Genomic DNA, 21,680 nt, shown 5'->3' with positions numbered 1-21,680 from the left:
TTGGGCCACTTAGGCATTCTATTTCTTCTATACCCTGTTTTGGTAAAATATTTTTAAAGAAAATCTTCCATTTCATCTAAGCTGTCAAATTTCATAGTCTATATTGTTTGCTTTGTTTTACATGCCTTCAAAAAATGCAAACATGATTCTTAATTTAAGACTTCTATGAAAACAGGTCACTGGACCAATTCGGCCAGTTGTCTGACCCCTGTTCTACTTCACTCATTTGTGCTCTTATATTTATTACTGATATCCTCCTACTTAATTTTGGTTAAATTTGTTTGCATTTTTCTTTCTTCATATGGTGGAAGCTTACATCATTGATTTTAGACATTTATTCTCTTCTAACAAAACATATAAAGCTATAATTGTTTTTCTAAGCTGTGCACCAGGGCATCACAATTTTTTTGTTTTTTTATTTCATTTCAGTATTATCCAAACATTTGCTGATTGTCTTGTGATCTTTTGACTCATGAGTGATTCAAAATTGTGATTTTAATTTCCACATATTTGAGGGCACTTCAGTTGTCTTTGGGTTACTGGTTTTCAGCTTAATGCTGTTTGTTCACAGAATAGATTCTGAATCTTTTCAATATTTTAAAATGTATTATGACTTTTAAAAAGTCATTCAGAAAATGGTCTTACTTGTTGAATGTCTCATGTGTACTTGAAATAAGGTATAGTATGCAGATGTTGAGTGGAATATTCTATAAATGTCAATTAAATGCATTTGATTTACCTATCTGGTAAATCACCTTCCTGCTGACTTTTCGTCTACTTGTTCTATCACTATTGGGAAAGAAGTGCTGAGCTCTATAACTGTAAGTCTGTCTGACTCTAATTTATATTCTGTCATTTTTTTCTCTTTATTTTGAACCTCTTTAATTAGGTGTAATCACCCTTAGTTAGGATTGCTAGCTATGTTTTTATGAATTAACCATTGTCTGTTTTTGTCCCTGGTAATATAGTTTTTTTAAAAAAATAATTACCTTTATTATTGCTTTCTCTCTCAGTCTCTCTCTCTCTCTCTCTCTCTCTCTGTGTGTGTGTGTGTGTGCATATGCATGAATGTATGCATATAGATTCAAATTTTCAAATTAGTGTTTTGGGTCGCTTGCTTTCAGCCTAAAGAACTTCCTTTATTATTTCTTGTAAGGTGGCTCAGTTAGCAATGAATTATCTCTTGCATTCATTTTTGAAAGATAAATGTTTTATGTTTTGCTGGATATAAAATTCTTTTTTTTTTTTTTTTTTGAGACAGAGTCTCACTCTGTCGCCCAGGCTGGAGTGCAGTGGCGCAATCTTGGCTCACTGCAAGCTCCGCCTCCTGGGTTCACGCCATTCTCCTGCCTCAGCCTCTCCGAGTAGCTGGGACTACAGGCGCCCGCCACCACGCCCGGCTAATTTTTTTGTATTTTTAGTAGAGACGGGGTTTCACTGTGGTCTCGATCTCCTGACCTCGTGATCCGCCCACCTCGGCCTCCCAAAGTGCTGGGATTACAAACGTGAGCCACCACGCCCGGCCGCTGGATATAAAATTCTTAGTTGACAATTTTCTTCATGAGGCAGGGTCTTGCTCTGTTGCCAGGCTGGAGAGCAGTGACATATTCATGGCTCACTGCAGTCTCAATCCCAGGCTCAAGAAATCCTCTCACCTCAGCCTCTCAAGTAGCTGAGACTACAGGTGCACACCACCACATCTGGTTAATTTTTAAAATTTGGGTAGAAATGGGATCTCACCATGTTGCCCAGGCTCAAACAATCCTCCCATCTCAGCCTTCAGAAGTGTTGGGATTATATGCATGAGCCACCGTTCTTGGCCAACAATTCTTTTAGGACTTTAAATGTGCCATCCCACTGCATCATAGCCTCCATTTTCTTTCTGATGAGGAGTCAGCTGTTGATTTTATAAGCGCTCCCTTTTAGTGGCAAGTTGTTTTTCTCTTGTTGCTTTCAATATTTTCTCTGTATTTCAACATTTTAATATAACGTACCTGGGTGTATTAGTCAGTTTTCGCACTGCTATAAAGAACTACCTGAGACTGGGTAATTTATAAAGAGAAGAGATTTGATTGACTCACAGTTCTGCATAGCTGGGGAAGATTCAGGAAACTTACAATCATGGCAAAAAGGTAGAGGGGGAGGCCAGGTGTGGTAGCTCATGCCTGTAATCCCAGCACTTTGAGAGGCTGAGGTGGGCAGATCACGAGGTCAGGAGTTCAAGACCAGCTTGGCCAACATGGTGAAACCTTGTCTCTACTAAAAATATAAAAATTAGCCAGGTGTAGCAGTGGATGCCTGTAATCCCAGTTACAGGGGAGGCTGAGGCAGGAGAATTGCTTGAACCTGGGAGGCGGAGGTTGCATTGAGCCAAGATCACACCACTGTATGCCAGCCTGGGTGACAGAGCAAGACTCTGTCTCCAAAAAAAAAAAGAAGTGAAGGGGAAGTAAGGCATGTCTTACATGGTGGCACGAGAGAGAGAGTGAGGGGGTAAGTGCCACACTTTTAAACCATCAGATCTTATGAGTACTATCACAAGAACAGCATAGGGGAAATCCACCCCATGATCCAATCACCTCCTACGAGGTCCCGCCCTTGACACATGGGGATTACAATTCAAGTTGAGATTTGGGCAAGCCAAACCATATCAATGGGTGTAGTTCTCTTTGCATGTATCCCTTTTAGAGGACATTGAGTTTCTCAGGTATGTATTTTAATGTTTTTCATCAAATTTGGGAAGTTTTCAACCATCATTTTTTTCATATTTTTTCTTTCTTTTCTCTTGTCTTGAAATTTTCATTATATATATGTTGATGTGCTAAATGATATCCCACTCTTCTCTGAGGCTGTGTTCATTTACCTTCACTCTTTTTTCCCTCTGTTTTCTGAATTTCATAATCTCTGTCACTCTATCTTCAAGTTCACTGATCCTTTCCTCTGCCAGTTGAAATCTACTGTAATCACAACTAGTGATTTTTTTCATTTAAATTATACTTTTCAACTCTGAAATATTCTGCTTATTTATAATTTTTGTCTCTGTTGATATACTGTATTTGATGAGGTTGTCATAACATCCTTCACTTCTTTAGGTATAATTTCCTTTAACTATTTGAGCATGTTTATAATGGCTGATTTGAAGTCTTTGTGTATTGTCTGACATATGTGTCTTCTCACAGTTTCTATAGCTTGCTTTTCCCCTGTGTATGGGTTACATCATTCTGATTATTTTCATGTCTCATAATTTTTGTCAAAAAGTAGATGATTTAGATAATATGTCATAGCAAGTTTAGATATGGATTCCTCCCAGGGTTTGCTGTTTGCTTGTTTACTTGTTTACCAACTTGGCCAGACAATTTTAGTCAAAATATTTCCCCCATAGTGTGAAGTCTCTGATGTAACTTATCAGAGGGTTCAGCCTTGGGCATAAGTACAGTCACTCTGGGATGACAATGGATTTAGCAGAGTTGCCTCTGTCTTAATCAAATCTCTCTGTTAAGCCATCTGCCTCAGTTGGTATCACATCCAGCTGTTAGGCTCCACAAGTTGCCAGTTGCTGTTCTATTGTTTTCAGCAATGCCCTGAAGCATAAGTTGCTCCAGTCTTTTTAGAGGTAGCTTTTGAGGCCTATCTTTAAGGTTTTTTCAGACTCCAGGAGGGCCCTTCTAGGTGTCTCTTTCCCTTGTTCTATCTGGTAAACTAAATGGGTTATAGTTTGGGCTTATTGTCTTCATGGAGCTACTGGATTCCTCTTAAATACTTTCTGCCAAAATCTCTGTTGTGTTTGAGAGCACCCTTAGGCTTGAATTTCCCTTCACTCTGTTCTAAATGAAGTCAATTCTGGGGGTGGGGGAAAGGTCAGCTTGAGTGCTGTCTGTTCTTATGGTCTGCCTGTCCTCTGGACAGAATCTCTGAGTCGTTGCTTTAGAGCTAGGGTTGGAGGACAGTGGCCCGCTTCTCCAGCAGTAACACTCCTGTTTTGTGAGAAGGTACTGTATGGGTGTGGTGGTTTCTGTTCTCAGCTTGCTTCTCCTGCCACGGAATTTCCTGGATTAGTAAGCTGAAGCAAGGGTGATTGGTGCCCCAGTATTCAATACCTGTCACAGATAGGGTAAAACCTCTGGCTTGTGTAAAGGGGCCAGTGGAAGAAAGAAGCGCTTGACCTCTCAGCTGTATTTGCCTGAAATTTAGCTTTCACAGTGTGGACCTGGTGGTGAGGGGATGAGAAATTTTGGTGGCCTGCCCCTCACGGGGTTGGGAAGGACGTCCTATTACTTGTTTGGAAACTAGAGGAGCCCTATCTTCTTAGCCATTTCCTAGAGTGGAGCTTCCATGAGAGATGAAGTAGGAAAGTGGGAGGGAGAAGATCAGCGGTCATGGCTCACATGCTACAGATTCCCACTGTCCTTAATGAGATTTAGATTTTCTTGAATAAATGTTTGTTCCTTTGCTGTGTTCCCTTAGGACAATTTTGAGTGTCTTTAAATTATAATATTACAAATGTCACGAGTTATGTTTGCTTTACTGGGAAAAAGGAACTCAGACCTCCTACCACCATTCTGGAAGTGGATTTGTGGTTATTTTTTTTTTAAGGTCTCTGCCCCGACTGACAAAATTCCACATCTCTTCTGATGGTCTTCATGAATATTCCTCAAGGCATTTTGGGGCAGCTCTGACAGCTTGCAGCTATATTAGGCCGGAGAGGACAGAAAACTCAGGGAAGGAGGAAGAAACAATGGGACTGATAGGAATGATGAGAGCAAGAATGTCATTTAAGACATATCTTTAAATAAAGCTATTCTTATATGGTCAACATTTCAGTCTTGGCATTTTCCTTTCCACTTCAATCCTATTATGTGGTATTAATTTATTCTATGATTTAAAATATCTTCATTTCCTTTACATCACAAACTAGTATTTTTAAAACACTATAACCATATTAAAAAGACACCTTGCATAGGTACATTTGAATTCAATTGCTTTTTTTAGTTAAACGAGGGAAACAGTCTCAGCCAGGTTCTACAGATCTTTCTTCCTCTGTCTCCCCCAAGCAATTGCAGTTAACCTGCAAAATCAGGAACCATGATTGTTTTACTGCTTTATTGTTTGACACCCACCCCTCCCCCCAACTTTCTGCTAACGTACAAAAATTTTCTACAAACTATTGCTTGGCTGTTTCACCCTAGATAAAATATTGATAAAAGTCATTTTGCATATACATTTTTATTTAGAATGTGCTGTTTTAAGCAAATGTTGCTTTTAGTAAAGTTTTAAACAGCATGATGTAGCCACAAGACATTTTCACTTCTTTATTCATTAAACTTTGTTTCCCTAGATAAGATAAAGCAATTAAGCAAATAATGATGAAATACCTATTTCTCTGTGTCTTAGTGGTATATAAGACAACAAAAATGAATCTTCTGCATAGAAAATCCTCCAAACCTTGAATATCTAGTGCTAAGGAAGATAGCAATTAAGAGTGTGTGTGTCAACACCATAAAGTGATTGAGTCTTGGTCATGAGGTTGGCATGCTTTTTGTTTTTAAGATGCTGCCAAGACCCAATTCTAATCTAATGTCCTCCAAAAAGGAGCCTTGGTAAAGCCTAAAATATTCATGGATGTCTTGCTCATCTGTCTTTTGCCATTGGATAATACAATATGCCCTGAAATCAGAATGCAAGCAAAGGGGAATTGTTGGTTCTACTTTACTGTTCATGACAATGAATACACTTCTTTGTTGCTTTTTAAGTTCCAGGATTTGAGTACTCAGTTTGGTTAGTAAGAACTTTAAAAATGAAATAGGCTGTTTGTAATTCCTCCGTCCAGCTCAGAAGTTATTCTGCAAGAGCCATACTCTCTTGACTAATCTCTACCTAGGCTACCAAAGGGGTTTTGAAATTCCATTTTCTGCACCTTGTCAGAAAAAAAATAGTCCACAGTGTGACTCCCTCTATCCCATTCACCACACACTTGCATAATTCCATTTCAATCTGTTATACCCTAAGAATGTCTGAAATAGGGTAGATTCAACTGTGAAAATGGTAAGACCTTGAACTAGAATTTTAAATAAATGTAACACCTAAGCGTCAGCGTATCTATACACATCAACACGTACATTTAAAATAAACATTAGTATCTCATTGGAAGGCATAATTAACTATTTAGTCATTTAATTTGCAAACAATTTTTACCATATTTTTAGCACTAAGGTAGTCCCATTTGTTACAACTTTTAATTCTGCCTGAAATTTTTGAAATATCTGTAAGAGTTTACATATAGTGCAATGTTTCAGAGTCTCTAGGTATGAGCTGTGCTTCCTTGTGTGACTTTAACAAGTTATTTTCTTTGTGACTGAAATCTCAGTTGTTTAAAATAAGAATGGTAACTGACTCAGAGCCCGGTATATAATATAAGTGCTATAATTTGAACAACCTCTACAAAATTCATGTTCAAATTTAATTGCCAATATAATGGTACTGGGAAGTAGAGCCTTTAGCTCCTTTCCTATTTGGAAAAAAAAAAAGTGCAGCTCACTGCCAGTGCTCACTTAATTTTACATAAATATACTCTTTCAAGCTAAAGCAAATCTGACTGATTTTCAGTGTGAAAATAAAATATAAAACTGTTATTGGAGTCACTTCTAAACAGAACTAACAGCAGAATCTTCTGAATCATCAGAATCATCTATTTTGGAAAAATCAGATGCATCAAATATATCTTCAGCTAACAACTGTTTGAGAGCAATGTTAACATCACGCATAGGAATGCTACATTTTCTAGGATTTGACCTTTCCAGCGATTGAGAATTACTATATTTTGTAAATGGAAATAGCACTACTAAAAACAGGATGCTATAAATAAAATAATGTCTTTTGTTTCCAAAGTTCATATATGAGGGCAATGTGAAAATATAATAAAAGTGAGATATTTCATGGCAATGTTATCTTGGGGTAAATGCTGCAGATGCAAGCACTGCTGATGAGTATTCTTGGGGCAAATGGGAAAAGGGATAAGAGGTGATTAGCTCATAATGGCTCTGCTCTCATGAATGGACTAATGCCATTACTATAGAAGTGGGATAGTTTATGAGGAGTCAACTCCCAATAAAAGGATACATTTAGCCCCCACTTTCATCTATCTTTCATGCTCCTTCCTTCTCACCATGTGATACTTTTCCAAGTTAGGATGCAGCAAGAAGGTCTTCACCAGATGTGGGCCCTCAATCTTGGACTTCCTAGCCTCCAGAACTATGAGCCAAATAAACTTTATCAATTACACAGTCTGTGGTATTCTATTATACCAGAGAAAATGGGCTAAGACAATTAGTAATAGTAAAATTACATAAGTAGGAAGGAGACAGTATTTTAAAGAAATGTAAATAAGGCTTAGATGTCAAATATTTTGGGAGGAACATAAAGAGGAAAAGCACAAGAATTTCCAGCCTATTTGATGTTCATTGCAATACTAGCAAGAGACCATGAAGTAGAAGGTAAAATGTTGAAATAAAGATATTGGATATTCTAAGGCTCTGAGACCAGAAATGACTACAGAAGGGGCACAGGCTTTCCTCTTGCTGAAGTCATGCACAGAATTAATAGAAATGGTGGTGATGACTATGTGGGCAGGATAAGGACAAGAAATACAATAAATTCTAATAATAATTGCGTTCTGGAAATATTACTTGGTTTCATATGAAACATAATAGTAAACTGGATCTGAAGGAAATTCTAAAAGACAGGTGTTCCACAAATTATTGGTGTCACTGCATAACGTGCATTATCATTTATTTTCCCAAAATGACAATGTTGAAGGGCAAGACAGACATAGGTATTTTAGTTTGACATGTTTAGAAAACCAGTCTCTTGATTTACATTCTCATCTCAACATTCATCTTCAAAAATGACTAATACAACCATTACCCAGATCATGACTGCAATGGACTTAGTTAAAAATCATTATTTGAAATATTAATTTTTAAAATTTAAATTAAAAATCATAGTTATTATTCACTATGTTCAATTTAAAAACATTATTTTTAATTTATAAATCTACAAAAGAAAAATTTCATGTAAGAAAAACTGGGTTCAAGTTCAATAGGTTATATAAATTGCATTTTCACTCAAGAAAAGGCTTAAAAGGTTTTTTGATACCAATCTTTCTTTTCATATTACTTGACAATGAATATTTATAACATGTAAGTTTAGGTTATGCTTCAAAAGGCAATCATGACTTAGATAATAACAGAATTTGTAGGAAGAGTTGTGAAAATAAAATGACAGCTCAATGAAGGAAAGATTAATTTTTTCAAACTAAAAGATAATGGTATAACTACCAATGTTCAGGCTGGTCAAAAGGAAATTTATAGGGCAGTAAAACTGACATACCTGAAGCAATATCCCCCAAAATATAACATTTCCAATACCTTCTACATATAAGGAATATGAATCTAATAATGTTTTTAAAATACATGTTTCTTGTTAACTTGTTGAACAAAATGCAGGGATAGGATACAAAATGCCATGATGTCTGATCAAATTAAATTCAATAATGTTTGGAGTTGAGGTGATGTGGCACCTACCCTTCCATGTGCCCAGCGGAACAGAACAGTGTGGGGGCTAAAAACTTGGTCTGAAGCACCATCTTACACTTACTAGCCATGTGGCCTTAGCGGGGGCAGGGACCCTTCCTGGGCTCTGCTTGCTTCATCTACAAAATGGAGAAAATGCCAGTCTCACAGATTTGCTGTACCTCACAGACCACAGATTTGTAATAATTAAATAAGAAGTATAGGTCACGTGCAGTGGCTCACACCTATGATCCCAGTACTTTGGGAGGATGAGGCAGGAGGACTGCTTGAGCCTAGGTGTTTGAGATCAGCCTGGGCAAAAAAGTGCAACCCCATCTTTACAAAAAAATGTTTAAAAAAATAGCTGGGTGCAGTGATGCACACCTGTGGCCCCAGCTATTTCACAATCTGAGGCTTGAGCCCAGGAGGCTGAGGCAGCAGTGAGCTATGATTGTGCCACCACATTCCAGCCTGGGTGGCAGAGCAAGACCCTGTTTTTAAAATTAAAAAAGTATACGCTAAATTGCTTAACAAAATTCCTATGCGGCAGAAACATCCAATAAAAGTTTTAAAAAATTCACTGTGATCACCACAAGGAAACAAAGAACTTATGCTATGCATAACAGTATTTGTCTCAATACTATACTGAGTTAAAACTAACAGAAGTGTGTAAACGAGAGTTCCGTGTGCAGAACTACTCAAGTGTGTAGCATGCCAAGCCTGTCAGCTGCCACTTTGCTGCCCTCTTTTGTGTTATTCTGGTGCCCTTCTTACCACTTTATACCTATAGAAAACTACACTTTTAAAGCCTACAAATGACTTTGGATTACATAGAAATACGTTAAATTTAACAGACAAACAGCCAAATCATGAATGAACTCTCATTCACAATTGCTTCAAAGAGAATAAAATACCTAGGAATCCAACTTACAAAAGATATGAAGGACCTCTTCAAGGAGAACTACAAACCACTGCTCAATGAAACAAAAGAGGACACAAACAAATGGAAGAACATTCCATGCTCATGGATAGGAAGAATCAATATCATGAAAATGGCCATACTGCCCAAGGTAATTTATAGATTCAATGCCATCCCCATCAAGCTACCAATGACTTTCTTCACAGAATTGGAAAAAAACTACTTTAAAGTTCATATGGAACCAAAAAAGAGCCCACATTGCCAAGACAATCCTAAGCCGAAAGAACAAACCTGGAGGCATCACACTACCTGACTTCAAACTATACTACAAGGCTACAGTAACCAAAACAGCGTGGTACTGGTACCAAAACAGAGATATAGACCAATGGAACAGAACAGAGCCCTCAGAAATAATACCACACATCTACAACCATCTGATCTTTGACGAACCTGACAAAAACAAGAAATGGGGGAAAGGATTCCCTATTTAATAAATGGTGCTGGGAAAACTGGCTAGCCATATGTAGAAAGCTGAAACTGGATCCCTTCCTTACACTTTATACAAAAATTAATTCAAGATGGATTAAAGACTTAAATGTTAGACCTAAAACCATAAAAACCCTAGAAGAAAACCTAGGCAATACCATTCAGGACATAGGCATGGGCAAGGACTTCATGACTAAAACACCAAAAGCAATGGCAACAAAAGCCAAAGTTGACAAACAGGATCTAATTAAACTAAAGAGCTTCTGCACAGCAAAAGAAACTACCATCAGAGTGAACAGGCAACCTACAGGATGGGAGAAAATTTTTACAATCTACCCATCTGACAAAGGGCTAATACCCAGAATTTACAAAGAACTTAAACAAATTTACAAGAAAAAATCAAACAACCCCATCAAAAAGTGGGCGAAGGACATGAACAGACACTTCTCAAAAGAAGACATTTATGCAGCCAACAGACACATGAAAAAATGCTCATCATCATGGGCCAAGCAAATCAAAACCATAATGAGATACCATCTCACACCAGTTAGAATGGTGATCATTAAAAAGTCAGGAAACAACAGGTGCTGGAGAGGATGTGGAGAAATAGGAACACTTTTACACTGTTGGTGGGACTGTAAACTAGTTCAACCATTGTGGAAGACAGTGTGGCGATTCCTCAAGGATCTAGAACTAGGAATACCACTTGACCCAGACATCCCATTACTAGGTATATACCCAAAGGATTATAAATCATGCTGCTATGAAGATACATGCACATGTATGTTTACTCAGCACTATTCACAATAGCAAAGACCCAAATGTCCATCAATGATAGACTGGATTAAGCAAATGTGGCACATATATACCATGGAATACTATGCAGCCATAAAAAAGGATGAGTTCATGTCCTTTGTTGAGACATGGATGAAGCTGGAAACCATCATTCTCAGCAAACTATCACAAGGGGTTCTGGTTCTGGCAGCTGGGAAGTCCAATATTGGGTGTCAGCACCTGGTCAGTTTCTGGGGAGATCTTGTGCTGCGTCATAACATGGCAGAGGCGTGGAAGAGGAAATGAGTGCATGTGAAAGGCGCAAACCACAAGGGGAGGTCTTGCTCCATAACAATTGGCTTTAGTGGTTAGTAATTCAGTCCTGTAAGAGTGAGAACTTACTCACTTCAGCAAGAATTAACCCAGTCCTGGGAGAGTGGCATTAATTCCTTTTAACAACCTAATCACCTCTTAAAGGCTTCATCTCCCAACACCTCTACCCAGGGACCAAAATTCCAACACATGAATTTTGAGGGACACATTCAAAATATAACACTTAGATTAGGCAAAAGCATAAAGGAAGAAAGTAGAATGGTTGTTTCCAGGAGCAGGAGGGTGGGGAGAATAAGGAGTTATTTTTTAATGGGTATAGAGTTTCAGTTTTATAAGAGGAAAAGAGTAATGGAGATGGAGAATGGTGATGCTTGTACATTATGAATACATTTAATAACACTGAACTGTACTATTAAAAATGATGAAGATAGTAAATTCTATATTATGTGTATTTTACCACATAAAAAATTGGAAATAAACAAATGCATTCTGGTGAAGTTTTAAATGTTACTCCCACTAGTGTATGATGTCTACCTTACTTTAAACAATGAAAGTAATTCTTACTGTCCAAAAACTCCAGGATGATCATGGTGTGGTGGATGTTCTGTTCAGTGTTTCCTTCCACTCCCAGCTAGATATCAGGTGAGAGGAGGCAAGAGTCAGACATTACATGAAAATGGTATTACATGGAAAAGGTATTAAATGGAAATTCCATTACATGAAAATGGTATCATGCATATGAGGAAAAAATATGTATCAAATCTGTTAAAAGAAAACAGCTGAATTAAATTTAAAAGGAGTTTAATTGAGCAGTAAATGGTTCACAAATCAAGCAGCCCCCAGAATCACAGCAGATTCAGAGAGACTCCAGGGATGTCTCGTGATCAGAACAAATTTACAGACAAAAAAAAGGGAAGGGACATGTAGAAACTGGCAGTGAGGTACAAAAATAGCTGGATTGGTTACAGGTTGGCGTTTGCCTTATTTGAACACAGTTTGAACCTTAGCAGTCTATGAGTGGTTGAAGTACGGCTGCTGGGATTGGCCAAGACTCAGCTATTGTTACAGGCCCACACTTCTAAGTTAGGTTTTCAATCTTGTCTGCCAATTAAGCTAGGTTACAGTTTATCCACAACGACTCAAACATAGAAGTACAGAATCCTTCTCAGGCCATATTTAGTTTGCTTTAACAAATCTTATGTGCTGCAGACGTGTGCATATGTGCACTTACTGCAACACAAATGTATTTTATTATGCTACCTACTGCAATACAAATTTAGAATCCAAATATTGTCTCCAGTCAGTCAAATACAATCAAGACACATCTAAAAGAGGTGATTCTTATAGATTATTATAAACAAGAGATGTAATCAATCAGGAAAACCACACAGACAAGGAAATGCAAGGCACAAAAGATGAAGCCCTGGAAAATACCAACTGGCAAAGGATAAGAAGAGAAAGAGGAGCTGATGAAAGAAATAAAGGAGAAACAGATGGAGCAGAAGATGAAGGAAGGCGGTGTCAAAAGAACAAATGGTAAAATATTTCAAGGAAGAGTGAAGGATTAAATGTTAGATGCAACAAAAAAATCTACTAAGTTAAGGACAAGAAAATAGCCCTTGGATTTGATAACAGCAAGATGGACTTTGTATTGTAGAAGTTGTTTCAGAGTAATGATGAACATAGAAGCTCTACTGAATGATACTCAAGTGTGTATGTGAACTGAGGAAGCAGAAACACCAAGATAGTATCAGTTTTCAAAAGCGTGTGTGTTAAGGGAAAGAAAGATGAGAATGCAGGTTACAAGATGGTATTTTTAATTTCAGAGAATTTAAGCAGGTCAAAGACTCAGGTGGGAAAGCTCAAGATGATTTAAACAGGTCAGAGATTAAGCAAAGAAAACTACAGAAGAAAAGGAGAAGTAAAAGGCCTATAAGAGAGTGAATTCCTAGTGGACAGTGATCCCTGGGTATAAAGGAGGAAGGTTCCAAGCTACGCAAGATATCAAAAACAAGAGAAATCAAGAAAACAAAAATTGACTACATAAACAAATTTTAAATTCACAACGGAACCAAAAACAAAGTCAAATTTTAAATTATTATTGAAGAAACACATTTCTTCAGAAAATTATAAAGGCATTGATCAAAAACCCAATACAAAAAAGGACCAAGAAAGCCCAAGAGTCCCTGAGGCTTTCCATGGTGCACCGTGCTCCTGGTTAATCGAGAATGGAGAATGGTGATAACTTTTACCAAGCATACTGCCTGTAAACATTTTGTTAACAAGGCACATCCTGCACAGCCCTAGATCCCTTAAACCTTGATTCCATACAGCACGTTTCTGTGAGCACAGGGTTGGGGCTAAAGTTACAAATTAACAGCATCTCAAGGCAAAACAGTTTCCTTAGTACAGGTCAAAATGGAGTTTTTTATGTCTTCCTTTTCTACATAGACACAGTAACAATCTGATCTCTCTTTCTTTTCCCTACAAAAACCTTCCTGCACAATGTATGCATTGAATCAAAGACTTTATATGGTGGTGTGCATCTGCTGGGAAGAATACATCAGTCCACTAACCAAGAGATGAGAGTGGGAGTGGAGCCTATTTACCATCACTGCCAATGCCAATTCTAGTAAGAGGCACTAGTCCCTAAAGGGGGCACATTTTCACCAGAGGACACATTGTTAGTCTCAGTAAATTATAAACTATGGCTACTCCCTGGATACTTTGAGCTCTTTGTGTTCAGGGACCAGGAGGAAAGAGGAGGAGTCACTCTCTCGGTACAGGTAAATAACACTGATTTCGGTAGGAAATGGACTGCTATCGCACAATGTGGGCAGGGAGAAAAACATGTGAAATCTAGTGATTAGTATCTCTCGTCTAATTGTAATATGAATGCACTGGCCCAGCAGCTCTGGACTGAGAAGGGCATAATGACCAATGTCTCAGGTCAGCAGAGTTGATAGCTGAGAATGAATAATGAAGAAGGGAGATGACGAGTTACCTATTGTGACCCTGAGATCAGTGTAGCAGCAGGGGCCATGGTTCATCCCACTAATCTCCCTTTTCTAATTCGTCCTCAGGCATAGAGGCATACAGAAATCCTGGAGGAAGTACTTCCCAGATATACACGGATAATTATATCTGAGCCGAGCAAGGAATGGACTGTAATAGACACAGAGTTGCATGCCCAGATTCTCCTTTAAGGTAGGACTTGTTGCCTAGATGACAGGAGTGCCATCAGAAGACAACTTCTAGCTATCAGCTACTTCATGGTGGGCCTCATCTACAGAGAGCTCCCTTACCTAAAGTTATGACCTTTGCAAGACAGCCTACATCTTGTGAATGAGCAAGGTGGAGGTATAAAGGCTCAAGGCAGGACACTTAGCTGGGGGAAACATTTACTCCAGAGCTCCTCTCCAGGTTGGCAAGGCTTCGTTAGGCTTGCAATAACATTTCAACTTCTTCCTCTGCCCAATCCTCTTTCTCTCCATTCCTTTCATGGGTGTTGATCTCTAATAAATATCCGATACCTCCAACTCTGTTATGATTTGGATATAGTTTGTCCCCACCAAAACTCATGTTGACATTTGATTCTCAATGTTGTGGTGTTGAGAGATGCAGGCTAGAATAGTAGTTGTATGGGTTATGGGGGATGGATCCCTCATGAATGTCTTGGTGCTGTCTTCAAAGTGGTGAGTCCTCACTCTCATGAGACTGGATTAGGTCTCACAGCAATGAATTAGTTCCCATGAGAGTGGGTTGTTTTAAAGCCAGGACACCCCTCAGGTTTTCTCCTTCTCATGTATGCACTTCTCCTTTGACCTTCTCTGCCATGTTGTGACACAGCACAAAAGCACTTGCTAGAAGCCAGGGCCATGTCCTGGAACTTCTCAACCAGCAGAACCATGAGCTAAATAAACTTCTCTTTATAAGAAGTTCTTTTCTTTCTAAATACCCAGTCTCAGACATTCTTTTACAGCAACACAAAAAGTAGTAAGACAAACTCAATTTCAACACCTGCCTCCAGGGAACTGTAACACAATTTTATTGTGGTCAGATAACATACTCTGTATGATTCCAATTATTTTAAATATATTGAGACTTGTCTTGTGCCCCAATGTATTTCCTATCTTAGTGCATATGCCCTGAGCACTTGGAAAAAAAGGCATATTCTGCAGTTGCAGGTTCTATCAACATCACTTAGGTCAAGATCAAGGCTGTTGATAGCGTACTTCAGATAATCATTGTCCTTACTGATTTTTCTAACTGTTCTATCAATTTCTTAAAGAGGGATATTAAAATCTCCGATTGGCCGGGCGTGGTGGCTCACGCCTGTAATCCCAGCACTTCGGGAGGCTGAGGCAGGCGGATCACGAGGTCAGGAGATCGAGACCATCCTGGCTAACACGGTGAAACCCCGTGTCTACTAAAAATACAAAAAATTAGCCAGGCGAGGTGGCAGGTGCCTGCAGTCCCAGCTACGCAGGAGGCTGAGGCAGGAGAATGGCGTGAACCCTGGGGGGCAGAGCCTGCAATGAGCTGAGATCCCGCCACTGCATTCCAGCCTGGGCGACAGCGAGACTCCATCTCAAAAAAAAAAAAAAATCTCCGATTATGATTGTAGAATTGTTAGTATCTCCCTTTAATTCTTCCAATATCTGCTTCATGTACTTTGGAGCTCTGTTTAGGTGCATAGACACTTATGAATGTTATGTCTTTCTGTTGAGTTGATCCCTTTATCTTTTTAAAGTGTTCCTTTTTATCTCTGCTCATACTAACTATCAAGAAATCTGTTTTGTCTGATATGAATATAGACATTTCAGACATCTTATGCTTACTATTTCAATGGTATATCTTTTTCAATTCATTTACTTTTAACATATCTGTGGTTTTTAAAGTCTGGACGTTATAGAGATTGGGTCTCACTTTGTTAGCCATTGTGAAAATTTTTGTCTTTTAATTGAAATGTTTAGTCCATTAACTTTTAATGTAATTATTGTTAGGGTTGGATTTAGCTCTAACATCTTATTATTTGTATTGTTTGTCCCCTCAGATTTTGTTCCTCCGTATCTCTCTTCATACTTCCATTATGAACTTTTGAATATTTGTAGAGGTTTATTTTAATTTATTTGCTGTGTTTTGGCTATACCTCTTTGCATTACTCCTTAATGGTTTCTCTATAGATTGCTTTATACATCCTTGGCTTTCACAGTCTACTTGAAATTAATATTGTACCATATCACATGAAATTTATTGTAAACTTGCTATAATATAGGTGTGCCCTCCTTTCATTATGTAAACTTGTCATATGTATTGCATTTAATACCTTACATTCCATATAAGATAATAAGTTTTGTTATAAATAATCTGAAATATTTTAAAGAATTTAAAAACAAAAACCAGTCTTTTATATTTATCAACATATTTACCTTTTCTGATACTCATCATTGCTTTCTGAGGTTCAATCTACTATGATTTCCTTTCAACGTGAAGAACCATAGAGTTCTCTGGGTATACATTGTTTTAGTTTTCTTTTATCTGAAAAATGTGATTATTTCACAGTCATTCATGAAGAATACTTTTTGCTGGATATAAATTTTGAGGGTGAAGGTTTTTAAATTCAGTTTTGTTTCTTTCCTATAAGAAGGATACAGATACACTATCCTCTGGCCCTTGTAGTCTTTGATGGTAAGTCACCAGTCATTTTTACTGTGTTTTGAAATACATTTAATGTGTAATTTTTCTTTGTCCTTGATGATTTTCTTTGGGTATTTTGTTGGTTTCTTTTAAGACAGGGCCCCACTCTGTCATCCAGGTTGGAGTGCAGTGGTGTGATTTTGACTCACTGCACCCCCTGCTTCCCAGGCTCAAGTGATCCTCCCACATCAGCCTCCCAAGTAGCTGTAACCACAGGTGTGCACCACCATGCCTGGTTAATTTTTTTGTATTTTTGATAGAGATGGGGTTCCACCATGTTGCCCAGGCTGGTCTTGAACTCGTGAGCTCAAGTGATCCACCCCTCTTGGTCTCCCAAAGTGCTGGGATTTCAGGTGTGAGCCACTGCACCCAGCCCAAGGATTTTCTTTTTATCTTTGTGTTCAGAAGATTGACTAGGATGTGCCTTATGGGGTTTTTTTTTTCCACATTTATCCTGATTGGAATTCAGAGATTCTCAAATCTGTACATTTATATTATTCACCAAATTTGGGGAAATTTCAACCACTATATCTTAAAATATTTTGTGTGTCCAATTCTCTCCTCATGAGATTTCAACTACAGTTACGTAAGACATTTTCTTATTGTCCCAAAGGCCACTGAGGTTCTGTTCATTTCTTCTCATTTCTTTTACTCATTTGTTTGGGTAATTTCTACTGATCTATTTCAAGTTAACTGGCTCCCCTGTCATTTTTATTCTGCAGGCAAATTTATTTGGTGATTTTTTAATTTCAGTGTATTTACAGTTGTAGAATTTTCATTTGTATTTCTTTGTAGTTTCTATTTGTTTCATTGAGTTTTTTAAAAACTACATTCCTTGTGAGAATATTTTTTAAATTTATTAAGCATAGTTAAAATATCTACCTTAATATTTTCATATGCTCATTCCATCACCTGGATTGATTGTCTATTTTCTTGAAATGGGGGGTTGTATGTTCTTAATTCTTTGAATGTCAGGCAATTTTTAAAAGTTGCATCCTACATAACATGAATGGTTAAGATGTGGAGATTCTGGACTCTGTTTTGCTCCTCTGCAGAGTGCTAATGTTTTTGCTTCATTAAATAATGAACTTAGTTAAACTCAAACTTCAAATGCTGTCTCTAGGCCAGCAGCACAAATGAAAGCTCAGTTCTTTTGTCCTTAGTGTATCCTATGCATGCATAGCTCAGGTGTCATCCAGAGACTTGGGCAGTTTATGCACAGAATTTGGGCTGTCCACTCTTTGAGTTCCTCTTTTCTGAGACTCTTCTCTCACTTTCCAGTGACTGTGGTTGCCCTGAGCTTTGTCCTATGGTTTTTCATGTCAAAAATATTTTTTCTGTCAAATTATCCCCCTCTGTTACACTAAATTCAGCCAATCTTCAAGCAAACAGCCTTAAAAATGTGATCTAACCCCCTTCCATTCCTTTCTTCCAAGATTCAACTCTTTCACATAATATGCCTGCTTTTGTTCATTCTTCAGTACCACTGGATCATTGGGGTGTGTGTGTGTGTTTGTGTTTTGTCCAGAGTTTATAGTTATCTGTGGGAGGGCCACGCCCAGTAGGAATCCACTTGGCCATATCAGAAATGTTATTACTAAAAAAAAATTGATTCATGAAAATATAAAAATTGTTTAGAAAAACACAAAACTTACTCTTAAACCCACGATCCCAGAAGAACCACTACCCACATAATGATAATATGCATTTTTCATCATATGTATTTGTGTGTATAAACAATATCTATATTTAAATTAAAATCCTAATGTGCATACAGTTTTGTAACCTGTTTTTTATTCAGTATTTTAGATGCTACAGGTTGGTTTGTACAACATCCATTTTTCAATGCCCATGTCTCTTTACTTCCTTTACTATAAAGGTTAAGAAATTAAAGATTTGGCCAAATGTGGTGGCTCACACTTTTAATCACAGCACTTTGGGAGGCCAAGGTGGGCAGATCACTTGAGCCCAGGAGTTTAAGACCAGCCTGAGTAACATGGCAAAACTCTGTTTCTACCAAAAAAAAAAAAAAAAAATTAGCTTGGTGGCATGCACCTGTAGTCCCAGCTACTAGGAAGGCTAAGGTGGGAGGAGTGCTCAAGCCTGGGAGGTAGAGATTGCAATGAGCCAAGATTGCACTACTGCACACTCCAGTCTGGGTGACAGAGACCTTGTCTCAAAACAAAATAAAACAAAAAAAGAAAGATTCAATTTCCTCAAGCCACCTGAAACTAGGTGTGGTCATGTGACTCATTTCTGGGCAGAAGATGAGCACATTCTTCTAGAAGGGGGACTTTGTGGAAAATTTTAATTTTCTTCAATATTGGATTACTCACTTGATGCCTGGAGATGCATCACTCAAACACATTCCTGAGAGTAAAAGTAATAATATAGAATTATTTGTATCTTCTTAAATATAGTTTGAAATTGTGGTTTTTAATGTCATATTACTCAATTTTTGAAGGTATCATGCTTTATTTAATCAATTAATTAGCAATGTATATGCTATTTCTCTCTGTTCTGCAATAAATATTATAGTACGCCTTGATTGTGCAACATAGAATAGATTCCTCAATGGACTGCTGACCATCATAAGGCTTTGATGTATACTGTCAGATTTACATTTTGGTAGGTTGTACAAACTTACACAACTACCAAAAGCAGTGTGTGACAGATTGTTTTCCACCTCTCACAAATGTAATTATTTTTTAAAATCTTGATTTAAAAAAAATGTTTCCACTTTTTTTCCTCTTCATGTCAGAGTAGTTTAGCATCTTTCTCTTCCCACACCCTCAGATTCTAAAAGATATATGCCTGGAATGCTCTTCCATCATATATATATACATGGGTTGCTCTTTTTACCCTCTCTGGGTCTTTGCTTTTGTCACCAACTAAGTAAGCTTACTGCCTGCTTCCCATCACTGTATTTAAAATTGCATTCCCCAACACTTCCTTCCCCTTCCTTGGTTTGCTTTTTGCCATCTGATGATCTGTTATACTTTATATTGTAGTTGTTTATTTATTGCCTATGTCCTCCTCTAGAATTAAGGTCTATAAGAACAGGGTTTTGTTTTGTTTGTTTGCTTTCTTTTTGTTTTGTAGACTGCTGTATCTCAGGCACTTAGATGATCATATCACTTGAATAAATATATGTTTCAAAACTGTTAATAATAATTTACTTTTATGCCCCTTCATTTTCTTAAAGAGGATCTCAAAAACAGTTTAAAAATAATTTTTAAGCTTACTTACACAATGATTTAGATTAGTGGTTCTCAAAGGATGGTTCCCAGACCAGCAGCACAGGAATCCACTGGAAACTTATTAAAATGCAAATTCTCAAGCCCCACCCACAGGGTTTCTGATCAAATACGTCTGGGATGAGGCCCAAGAATTTGCATTCTAAAGTCTGTGTTTTAACAAATCATTTAGGCAATTTTCATGCACACAAAAGTTTACGTATCATTGACTCAGACTTATCTCTGTGTGTCTGTTTTCCTATACTAACCTCCAACTGTATTTAGACATCCTTTCCTCATTCATCGATGCTAACTTTTAATTAATTTTATTACAGCACAAAATGGCTTTCAGCATTCATCTATACCATTTAGGCATACCTATAATTCCCACTGTCTCAGGTGTGGCAATACTATGGGTTCCCCAAGACATGTGGAAATTCAACATAGCCGTAACCTGCAACTGTTTCATCCTTCTAAAAAGTGCAGGCTTTCTACAGCTCTAGACAGTGATGACTCATTCTATGCATAGTGCTATATTTCCAATTGTTAAGAAGTTATGGGTAGAAATGGCTTTCATATTGCATTTTCTTCCCATGCGATAAATAAGTTACTTGGAAATGAGGGGATATATTCATGAGTTGAGGTTTCAGCCCATGCACGTGTATGCATGTGTGCACATGCACAAACACGAACACATATTCCATTCTCAATATATTATATTAACACATTATAATTCTCTGAAATGAGGTCAGGAAGGAAGGAGCTTGAATGATAAATATTTGTAAAGATGGCATTTAAGCACATATTTCTTTAGGGCCTATTATTAATGCTAAATTACTGTCTAGGTGAAATATTTACTCAACAGAATTGAACATGACTAGACAAGTCCTGATTACTGCTCATATGTTAGTTCTGAGGAATAAATGAAATAATGTAGTGATTGTGCTTTAAAAAATATAAAAGATAACATGCCAAATTATATTTTATATTATGTAAATTAATATTGTATTAAAATAAAGGTATGTTTTTGAAAACCATTTCTGTACTTATGTCTCTGCTTTTAGTGTAACAACTTAGATTTTAAAATAGTTCAGAAGTTTTGTGGGGTTTTTGTTTTCTTTTTTTTGAGACAGAGCCTCACTGTATTGCCCAGGCTGGAGTGCACTGTAACCTCCACCTCCTGGGTGCAAGCAACTCTCTTGCCTCAGCCTCCTAAGTGGCTGGGATTACAGGGATTACAGCATGCCCAGCTAATTTTTTGTATTTTTAGTAGAGATGGGGTTTCACTGTGTTGGCTAGTCTGGTCTCAAACTCCTGGCCTCAAGTGATCCACCCACCTTGGCCTCCCAAAGTGCTGGAGATTACAGGCATCCACCATGCCTAGCCAGAAGTATTTTTAATCTATGGCTCAAGAGTAAAAAAAAATCCAGGTGTGCAATGGCAAATAGGTCTCCTGTGACAGTCCAAGTTGATGCATAGTACCTTCTAGAATGCATGCTGCACAATGATTCTGAGGCCAACTCTGGGTTCACTCAGAAAGAGTACAGTGATCCAGTAAACAATACCCAATATTGAGTGAGAACAGAGAGGGGTGACATTTGTTTCATTTGAATTCCCTGATTGAGGTGTTCGTGTGTTAGTTCTTTGAATACGAGATAAAACAGG

At 37.7% G+C, this 21,680-nt stretch overlaps 1 protein-coding gene across 2 annotated transcripts in view; it reads right to left on the bottom strand.

Annotated features, from left to right (window-relative positions):
* The window catches only part of ZNF883 (zinc finger protein 883), an 83,809-nt gene that overhangs the window by 53,935 nt on the left and 8,194 nt on the right, over positions 1 to 21,680 (bottom strand). Inside the window, exon 2 of one of the 2 annotated variants that reach the window (XM_063636126.1) lies at positions 11,644 to 11,710. The exons of the other annotated variant lie outside the window; for it this stretch is intronic. The gene's annotated coding sequence lies outside the window, so the exon portion shown is untranslated. The remainder of the gene's footprint in view (positions 1 to 11,643; positions 11,711 to 21,680) is intronic. 2 annotated transcript variants of the gene reach the window in all.

The sequence above is a fragment of the Symphalangus syndactylus genome, chromosome 3 (genome assembly GCF_028878055.3).
Source record: "Symphalangus syndactylus isolate Jambi chromosome 3, NHGRI_mSymSyn1-v2.1_pri, whole genome shotgun sequence".
NCBI lineage: Eukaryota > Metazoa > Chordata > Mammalia > Primates > Hylobatidae > Symphalangus > Symphalangus syndactylus.
Note: the sequence above shows the minus strand (reverse complement) of the source record. Positions and strands in the feature narration are given on the sequence as shown.